Consider the following 11,041-nt stretch of genomic DNA (forward strand, 5'->3'; position numbering starts at 1 on the left):
GGTAATGTATACTTGGAAAGGGGGTCATCCTGGAGGACGTGGGGGGGGGTGGGGGCTCATTCATGAACACTCGGGAAGAGGGTCTGAATGCCTGAGGATTCTTTGACATGTGGGAATGAAAGCAAGTCCTTACCCAGTTGGTGGGACACGGGAATTTCAGCATGCCTACAGCAACAGTCCCAGTCTTTTCCTCATCACTGGTGACCCTAATGCATTGGCCCCCTTTGTGATACACAGTTGCTGCCAAGCTATTGGTGACGACCTCATTCAACATCAACACTTTTGAATACAGAAGTCATAGAAAGTTTGAAGAGGGGCAATAGTGCCAGCAAAACCCATTGCCCTGTATATGCCTTATTCATCTTGCTTTCAGATGCAGCAATAGGCCCTCAACATAGACATCCAACCCATGTGTATCCTGTATGGGCATCACATTAGGTATCACGTTAGCATTCAGAGAAAGACAGAGGCTCCAACAGAGCTGTAGTGGAAAACTATGAAACTTTATTGAGATGTCAGCACTGATATTGTGGAAAGTCACCCATGCCACCAAAGTACCCTCAAAAGGTTGTCTTTTTCTATCCCTCCCACCTGCAACAGTTCAGTCCCAGATTCTGTTGCTGGGTAAAAGGGAGCCTGCTTTACTGTGGGTCCTGGTGACCCTAGAAGTTCAGTTGGGTGACCCCAGCAGCGTCAATGTCTAGATGGCCCAGATATACTGAGCATCTCTTTACCAATGCAAGTGGGGTCTCCTTGGTTTGAAACTCCAAGAGTCAGAGTGGAGCAGGCAGGATGAAGGTACAGGACTTAACCTGCTCTGAGGTATCCTGCGTGGACACAGAACGTCCTCCTCAGGCTGAGTGCCTCCTGGTGCCACCTTGTCTCCTTATGTGGAAGGGACGCCTGGAGTGGGCTCAGATTTCCCATTCCCTAGCCGCCATGCCTTTGCTCATGAGGGCCATTGGCTGGAGCGATGGAATATAGGTTTATGTGCCTTTACAGCAGACCCAACCAGACCTGGCTTTTCACATCAGCCACCAGCCTATAAATACAGGCAGCCAGACAATTGCAGGCTTGATGCAACTACATCCCCATAATATAACCACACCATTAGCCTCTGAATTATAGGAGTCAATTGCCTCCCACATACCTGCCTGCAGCTCCTGTACAGAGAGATCTCGGTGTCCGTTTACACAGATCCTTGAAAGTTGCCACCCAGGTTGACAGGGCTGTTAAGAAGACATACAGTGTTTTAGCTTTTATTAATAGAGGGATCAGGTTCTGGAACCGTGAGGTTATGCTGCAGCTGTACAAAACTCTGGTGTGGCCGCACTTGGAGTATTGCGTACAGTTTTGGTCACCGCATTATAAGAAGGATGTGGAAGCTTTGGAAAGGGTGCAGAGGAGATTTACTAGGATGTTGCCTGGTATGGAGGGAAGGTCTTACGAGGAAAGGCTGGGGGACTTGAGGCTGTTTTCGTTAGAGAGAAGAAGGTTGAGAGGTGACTTAATTGAGACATATAAAATAATCAGAGGGTTAGATAGATAGGGTGGATAGGGAGAGCCTTTTTCCTAGGATGGTGACGGCGAGCACGAGGGGGCATAGCTTTAAATTGAGGGGTGAAAGATATAGGACAGATGTCAGAGGTAGTTTCTTTACTCAGAGAGTAGTAAGGGAAAGGAACGCTTTGCTTGCAACGGTAGTAGATTCGCCAACTTTAAGTACATTTAAGTCGTCATTGGACAAGCATATGGATGTACATGGAATAGTGTAGGTTAGATGGGCTTCAGGTTGGTATGACAGGTCGGTACAACATCGAGGGCCGAAGGGCCAGTACTGTACTGTGCTGTAATGTTCTATGTTCTATTGTGCATCTTGCAAAGCCCCTGGCTGCCAATGCCATCAAGTTCTTTCCTGTCTAGAGCTGAAAAGATGTCTGATCTACAGAAGTCCTCCAAGTGCCAGAGACCTGGGGAATTTCTATCTCTGTTAGCTTCAGAGTTGTTGCAGTGAGGTGCTCACCAACATGTTCTCCTGCACCTCCCAGTAAGGTATCAGTAGCTGAGCTGGCAAGGCGTGCAGGAGGGATCCTTGCCTATACATCCTCTGAGGCCTCAGAACTCTCTTCCTCATAAGTTGAGAAGGTTCTTTCTGGCAGATTAGGCTGTTTCTCTGTCGAAGCAATGGCGCATCTGCTAAAACCTACACATCACAAGAGAGAAGGCTTCACGGCCAATGGTTGAAAGTGGCATGCAATAAATGACATGGGCAGCAGGTATAACTTGAGAGTTGCAAAGGAATGAAAACAGGTCCTTACCCAGTTGGTGGGACATGGGAATTTCAGCATGCCTCCAGAAACAGTCCCCGTCTTCTCCTGTAAAGGCCAGAATTCTCTCTTCAAATGGACAAGGAGCTGGACGCTCAACATTTCAGCACTCAACCTGGCTCTTTCTGCCTTCTAAAGGGATGTTTTCTCTCGTAATAAGAGAATGGGAGGGTTTAAGTGTGGTCTAAGTGGCTAGCACAGTTGGTGCTAACATGTTCTTAAACTTCATCTGTCCTTCTCGAGCTTGATTCATCAAAGTAAATGGTAGGTATTCCATCACATTCCTGAATGAAGCTTCTAATGGTCGATAGATTTTGGAAAATCAAGATGAGAAGCCATTTACTCGTCAATGTGTTTTGGTTAGAGTAGAGAAAGAAGAATGTTAGATTTGTAAAAGCGGAACTGTAGGCTTGTTCTGTCACTTCCTGCATCTTCTATCAGCTCCTCAAAAACAGTGCTCAGCGAAAAGCAAATTTAAGAAAGATCCATTTAGCAAGAACTCATACTTTATCTGCAAATTTCACCAGTGAAAGATACAAGGCATTAATTGTCTAAGTTAAAATTAACTTTGAGCACTTTTTAAACTGCATATTCTCAATTGTTTTTTTAAAAATGTTTCTATTCTTTTCTGTGTGTTTGATGTTACTTTTTTTAGAGTTAGTAAGTAACAAAACTCTTTATTTTAACTCAAGAGAAGATTGCAATTGACTCCTTAATTTTGACTAATACACACTTTAATTGAAGTGTGATGTGGACATATACTAAGAAGAATTAAAAATCTTTGTGGTGGCCAAATAAGGAGACTATAAAGAGGAGAACCATTTCATACTTTCTCAACTGGTTGTAAAACATGTCACTTGTGTTGTGCAAATGTTATTTGCCACTTAGCAGCTCAAGATGGATGTTTGTCCTAGTCTTGCTGCATGAGGAATGGACTGTTTCAACACATAAGGATTTGTAAATGATACTGAACTCTAAGCAATCATCGACAATCATCAACAAATATCCTCACTTCCGAGCTCATGTTGGAGGGATGGTCATTGATGAAGCAGTGAAAATGGTTGGGCCTCTGGCACAACCCTTAAGTATGCCTCAGTGATGCTGTGTCCGAGGGGATTGACCTCCAACAACCACAACCATCTCCCTTTGTGCTCAGTATGATTTTAGCCAGTGAAGAGCTTTCCTCCTGATTTCCATTGACTCCAATTTTTCCAGGACTCTTTTGTGTTACATTCACTCAAAAACTGCCTTAATGTCAAGGGCAATCACTGCCACCTCATCTCTGGAAGTCAGCTCTTCTTTTCCAGCTCAAAGCTATATTGAGATATGAAGCCAAATATTTGGTGCTGAGTAAATACCGCTAGATAACACAATTGAATGGCACCTTTTACCACTTTGAGATTGAGAAAAGACGCATGGTAAAATAATTGAGCAAGTTGGATTTCTTCTTTTTGTGGACAGGACAAACCTAGAAAATTTTGCACATGGTTGAGATGATAGGTGATGTATGTTGTCAATGTACTTGAACAGTTTGACTAACATGGCTAGCCCTGGAACACAAGTCTTCAATGCTACGACTGAGATGTATTCAGGGCAGACAGTCTTTACTGTGTCTAGTGCTTTCAGCTGCTTCTTCGTATCACTGATATCATCATACTGTCCACGGTTAAATTAACAAAATTTAAACCTAAAAACAACTGGTGAAGTGTTAAAATAGAACACATACAACTGGAATAAAAAGCAAATACTCAGCATGTCAAGCAACATCTGTGGAGAAGGACAGTTAAAATGCCAGGTCTGTGATGAGGATCATCAATGAAACGTTAACTCTGTTTTTCTTTCCATTGATCATATCAGACCCACTGAATATTTCCAGCATTTCCTATTTTTAATCCTAGTTTCCAGCATCCGCAGTATGTAATAAAAATTATAAGAGTTGCGTCCTAGTCCAAGATTAATCAAATCATGGGGTCATCATTCGATAATGATGTGCTGACGTCTGTGATTACCCTAACCACAGAAAAGTAAATCTAAAAAAAATTGACATTGATCAAATTAACCTTAACCTGTGAATGAGTCTCTCTTTCTTTTTGATGTATTCGAAAGGCAACAAATGACAACTTGATTGAATATGCAGTCAAAAAACAGACAGTCTAGATACTGTATGCAGTCTCTGAACAGATTGACTGGAAAATATCTATGCTGTAAATCTGATTACATTTCTTTCTACATTCAATTCTGAAGATAGTTCTTTGACTTGAAACATTGACTCTTTCCACTGATGCTACCAAATCAGTTGAGTGTTTCCAGTATTTTCTGATTTTTATCATCAGACAGTGTATGGATTTTCATTAAGGATGATAAAACAAGATAAACATGGCCAGGATAGTTATTATGTTCTGTGGTCATAAGAACACAACTGAAATGACTCTGATATAGAGGTTGAGATATCATATCAGAAGTCAACAGCTTGGCCAGGCACACTCCGCTAGCTGGAATGGCACAATATAATTTTCCTTCTCTGTAATTACTGTTTAAATATCGACGCTTGTGGCCAATAACTTTTTCACCAAATTTGATGTCACCTCTATATTTTTAACTAATTGTTCACCCCTCCAGACTTTCTCAGTCATACAATATTTTCCATTTCCTCAACGTTGTCTACAAAAACGTCATTACTAATCTCCACAAAATATCTCAACACTTTTCCACCACCAAAAGCTCCAGTTGAGGAAATGCTTTCAGGTCATGATCAATTTCAGAGTCAGCTATGACAACTATCTCCTTACTGGCCTCTAAACCATTTGTTAACAAAAGATTGTCCCAACACCTGATGTACAATCAGACATTAGGTCCAATTCTCCTTTTCGGTCGGTTCTCATTGAGTCATAGTGGTCTATTGTGCAGAAAAAGAGCATTTGGCTCATCAAATCTGTGGCACTCAAAAGCCACTACCTAACCATTCTAATCCTATTTTTCAACACCAGTCCCAAGGGGGTCTATGTCTTGGCATCATAAATGTGCATACATCTAAATACTTCTCAGGGAACTAGATTGACTCCCCACCCGTCAATGCATTACGTTTAAATTTTATCATTTATGGTTAAACCTTATGCTGTCTCTGTCCTAATTTCTGGTATTGCCTTTCTAACTTCCCTTGCCTCCACCTTTCTCTGAGTCTATGAATTCCTTCTCAAAATTCAACTCGGTGACCAGTCTCTTGCTCACTTCTTCAAAATCTCTTCTTTATTTCTGGCTATTTTCCATTAGCATCACAGATGTGAGATGTTTTCACATTAGAAACACTATGTAACTGGTACTTTTTTTTTATTGGTATATATTTCACACCATCATAAAGTTTGTTTTACTACATCCTGTCTTATTCCATTAAGCCATATGATTAGAATGTTATTCTGGAATATACTCACAATAGGTTCAGTGGGAATTCACCATAATCCCAGAAATAAGATTAGACCCAAATACAAAAGTAAGGATCTACTTCCTAATCTTTCTTCTTTTGTGGCCATTCTGTACATAAAGTCTCAATCACAGATAAAGCAAAATCTCATCACTTTCCTGTTTCAGACTGCACACTACCACCCATTTACAATTTGACCTTTTTCACTATCCATCCTTGAGAAACCCTCTCCATTCCCTTGTAAGTTCCCAACTCTTTCACTTTTGTCCTTCATTCCATTGGCACTTTTTCAGCTGCCATACATTATGTTTTCAATGATCTATAGGTCAATACTCTTATACCTCTCTCATTTATTATGGCCTATTGAAAATTTAATTTACTTTGTCACAGTGTATAATTGTAATATTATAATTTCAGTAAAGAAAATAATCTTGTCTTTAAAATGGGTATGCAGAAATTTACAAAATGTTTCCCATATGTCACCTGCCTACTCCTATTGATTCAGCTGGCATAAAGAACAGACTTCATCTTTCTCAAGAAAGTGCCACATAATTTTTAAACATCAATAAAATGTCCAAGTGCAAACATGAACTCCCTGACAACAGTTCCCTTTCACTGTGAATAGTTTTATCCTACTTCATTCTTAAACCAGACAGATGAGAGCCATAGAAGATAATAGTTGAGATAGTTATAAAGTTACTTATTTTTACTGAAAGACAAAGGATGGATTTATGGCCCAGCTGTGGGTTGACCTAATACCTAACATGGAAGCATGGCTTTACATTTTTGGGATAACAGCCATTTTAAATTTGATCTTAGCAGGACAGTGGGATATTAGAGAGAGAGGGAGAGGGAGAGAGAGATAGAGAGAGGTATTTATGACTAGATGCAAGCAACTCTTTGTGCAGAAGCCCCAGCAAAAATTCTGAGAGACATTATCAGAGATAAGGTTCTCAGTCAAAAGGAGCACAGCAAGGAAGGCATATGAAATCATTTCTGAAGAAGGGTCCAGACCGGCAACGTCAACTTTCCTGCTGCTCTGATGGTGCTTGGCCTGCTGTGTTCATCCAGCTCTACACCTTGTTATCTCTATATATTAAATCAACTACTGTTCTGCTGAATGTGTCAAGACACCTTGCAAGTGCCATAACTGCAGAATAATAAGGGACAATAAATCCCTCTCTCTATCCCTCTCTCCCTCTTTCTCTAATATACCACTGTCCTGCTAAGTCCACATGTATGAGCAATATTGACTATTTTGACTCCAAAGCCATTGCACATGTGAGCCTGACTTCAAATTTCAACTCCTTCACTTCAGAAACAGAAGTTGCAAAATGTAACAGGTCTGCAACAATCTTAGCTACTTTTAATTTTTTATAAAGTCTATCACCTTTGCTCAAAGAACTCCAGCAATAAATAGCAATAAATTAACATTTTAACTTGTTTAAAGAATAAAATAATGCTGCTATTTATTTTAAATTGAAATATTCAAGCTAAAAGGGGAGCTACAACAGAATTATTAATGTAATATATGACCTAATCAGTTGATACACGAATCCAACACAATCTGACATGGTCATGACAAACATATTTTGACATTATGATTTCCTGACTTAGAGTGGAAAATACAAAGTTGTATTAGTTTTACAGTTTATCCATGTCCTATGTGTCTGATCAACCTGTACTCTGTTGTTTGCAGTCCCTCAATTTTGCTGTTATTTGTTTCTTCCCCATGAGCAAATGACTGACATACATTAACATTAATAACATCCACAGTGGTTACTGAGGCACTTTGCAAATTCATTGCTACAATCCCAAATCATGTCCTAAGACAACCACCCTCCGTTTAATTTCTTTGCTGCATTTATTTCAACAATATTTCAGCTGTGCTATAAGTTACAAATTTAGGTAGCATTACCAACGTGGCTTTGCAGCAAAAGCTTTGAAGAAATTTAATTTAAAAGCATGGCCTTAATTTATATAGTGTATCTTTGAGGTATCAAAATATTGCTGAATGTAAATTAAAGTAGAGCTGTAAAATGAAGAATAATTAATAACTCTGCTTCTCGTTTCTCTCCGCTGTATCATTTCTGTTTCAATCACCTCTTAAATATTGTTTTACCTACATATATAGCCCCCAAAAGATCTGGATTCTTCACTGTAATCTGCAAACATTTGTTATTTTTTCTCTGAAAATGCTTTCAATCTTGCTGTTTTGCATCCCTTTGAGTTATCTATTGGTTAGTTTCTTACTGGTATATTTGAATATATCAGTGCGGCTTTTATTTTAGCTTTGAGCTCCATAAGTCTCCACTATTGTCCCCTTGACCTTGCAGCATTTCTCCCCATGCTTCCATAGTCATATGTTTGCTATCCACATGCTTTAGGACACTATTATACTATAGTCATTAACTGACAAAATAACTGAACAGTACAGCAAGCAACTTTGATTGGTGCCTGGGTCTTGTATTGAGCTCACTAACACAGCAGTCTGTTGAAATTGACTCAGTTTTCTTCTCCTCATCTAGTTGCTTCTTAATATTAGTGAAAATATGTTGGATCATCATCCACTTACTCAAAAGTACAAAAATAAATGCAGATGTAAGTTCATAATGTAAGCACTCTGATTCCAAGTACTTTACATATTTGTGGTATTATTGCAGCCAGTTTTAATGTTTGGGAAGGGTCACTCAATCTGAAGAGTCAACTCTGATTTGTCTCCACAGATGCTGCCAGACCTGCTGAGCTTTATAAGCAATTTCTGTTTCTGTTTCTAATTTACAAAATCTGATTTACTTCAAAATTCTCCACTAAGTGCATCCTAGAGCTCAAAGTTAGTGGTCTTTGTCTAAATGTTAAACTGAACACTAGAGTGTTCACAAGAAGACAACTATTCCCCAATGCCCATGTACTAGTCAATTTTGTTAAACCGATAGATACTCATTCTAATGTAAAATCATTCTTCAGTTGTTATGTTAAGTTGTTATTGACTGATTACCAATAAACTTGACTTTTTCATTGTTTCTTGTGCTCTTATCCATTTTCTCAGAAAATATAAAATATCTAAACCTACCAATGTAACCATCAATTCTGACCCCCCCTCATATGGGGCCCATTACCCAAGGAAGATAAAATGCCATTTGAGGCCACGTAAGTTTGCAAGGCTGATACCAGGGATAGAGGGGCTGTCTTATAAACCTTCTTAACTACATTGGGCCTTCTTAACTACATTGAAATATTGAGGAATGATTGGTGTTCTTAATGAAACGTAAAATTCTTACGGAAATTCAGAGGAGGCTTACCAGGGTGCTGCCTGGACTGGAGGGCTTATCTTATGAAGAGAGGTTGACTGAGCTCGGACTTTTTTCTTTGGAGAAAAGGAGGAGGAGAGGGGACCTAATTGAGGTATACAAGATAATGAGAGGCATAGACAGAGTTGATAGCCAGAGACTATTTCCCAGGGCAGAAATGGCTAACACGAGGGGTCATAGTTTTAAGCTGGTTGGAGGAAAGTATAGAGGGGATGTCAGAGGTGGGTTCTTTACACAGAGAGTTGTGAGAACATGGAATGCATTGCCAGCAGCAGTTGTGGAAGCAAGGTCATTGGGGACATTTAAGAGACTGCTGGACATGCATATGGTCACAGAAATTTGAGGTGCATACATGAGGATCAATGGTCAGCACAACATCGTGGGCTGAAGGGCCTGTTCTGTGCTGTACTGTTCTATGTTCTATGTTCTACGTTCTATGTTCTATGAGAAATTGGTATTTGGACTGAAGGTAATTTTATGATTCACAACTTTTGAAAATAGACAATTTGATAGAAATCCAAACTTACAGCTCAGTCCAGCAACAGACCAAAATTTTCCTGTGACTATTCTATGAGCTGAATTTGAAATTAGATAAACAATTATCCACCACTGGCAATCTCTTAAAAAATGTTGTCAGTATTCTGCGTCCAAAATATCTTGACTCTTCTGTTTGTCTGCAATATCAAATTCCTGATTTCTTTGGATAAAAATCATTAGCCTGAAGTGTTAAATTTCTCCCCAGAGTTATGTCATGTCCTGCTGAGAATTTGCAGAATTTTTTATTTTTTCAGATTTCCAGGCTGTGCAATTTTTGCTTTTGTATCAGAATTACGAGAGCGTTTATACGCATGGACATCATATTTCTTCTCCACGCATAGTTTAGAGCTCTGAAAAAGGGCCATCAACCTGAAACATTAACATTGTTTTTCACTTCACAGGTGTTTCCTTATCTGCTAAATATTTCTAGAATGTTTACTTCTTTGCTTAAAATTCCAGTGATCACAATATATATTTTGCTTTTGCTTCAATCGGCCCTATATGAGTTCGCGAATTACACTGGATCCCTTTAGCACTTTGCAACCAAATTTGATATTGTGCAGTAATTCCACTTCAGATGCATCCAAACCTGATGATGTGACCCTGACATGTCAAGTGGATCTCTCATTGATCCTCTCCATAATCAGGCCAGGACCTAAATCTGGAATTATACTGCAAATTTAGTGCAACTACAAAGATAAACTATTCAGCTATGATCTTAAATTTGGCCACAAACACTTGAGCATTTCTTATGATTCTTGTTGCACACGTAATGTTCTATTTTTTCAAAAATTAATTGAGTGAGGAAAACATAATTTTTGCAGAAGCCAGAATATTTCAATCTTCGGAGATTCTTTGATCTGTGGTTGACATTAAACACCAACATGAAGTATTTAGTTATCCAGAGTGAACTAATTAAACAGCCCCAAGAAGTGCATCTTTCAAAGCATTTTGTACTTACCCTTCTTGATTTGGCCTAGAATCTCACCATATCAGTTTCTAGCAAGTTACACATATTAGCCAACTGGCACTTTTATATATATATCATTCATTATATGCAGTTAGAACGCCACATCTGCAATTTGCAGACAGTCAGAAATGTGAGGCACTCACCAGCAACACTGTTTATGAGACGATTGACATGTGTGACACATGAGCTGAACCCTGGAACACATCCTCATTACATGTGCATAACAGGTTTGAAGTTTTGGTATCTAATTTCATAGGCTGCAATCAGCAGTCAATTTTTTAAAAAATTGCAATTGTTTAAACATCACTTTAAAAATACATGAAATGTTTCGAAAAGAACGATCCAAAATTCAGCAAATAAACTCGCGCATATATATATTCATTTTCTGCATTTTGCGCAAATGGAGTCTGAACACACAGCTTTGCCAAGGTACACCATGAGTTATTTATTGTCACACAGATCTAGAAAGATACAGTGA

General features: G+C 39.1%; 1 protein-coding gene across 1 annotated transcript in view; it reads right to left on the reverse strand.

Annotated features, from left to right (window-relative positions):
• Positions 1 to 10,637, reverse strand: part of LOC125465952 (tyrosine-protein kinase ZAP-70) — a 100,465-nt gene extending 89,828 nt beyond the window's left edge. Inside the window, exon 1 of the mRNA XM_048559986.2 lies at positions 10,555 to 10,637. The gene's annotated coding sequence lies outside the window, so the exon portion shown is untranslated. The remainder of the gene's footprint in view (positions 1 to 10,554) is intronic.
• Between the last annotated feature and the right edge of the window lie 404 nt (positions 10,638 to 11,041).

This window comes from Stegostoma tigrinum, chromosome 30, assembly GCF_030684315.1.
Source record: "Stegostoma tigrinum isolate sSteTig4 chromosome 30, sSteTig4.hap1, whole genome shotgun sequence".
NCBI classification, from domain to species: domain Eukaryota; kingdom Metazoa; phylum Chordata; class Chondrichthyes; order Orectolobiformes; family Stegostomatidae; genus Stegostoma; species Stegostoma tigrinum.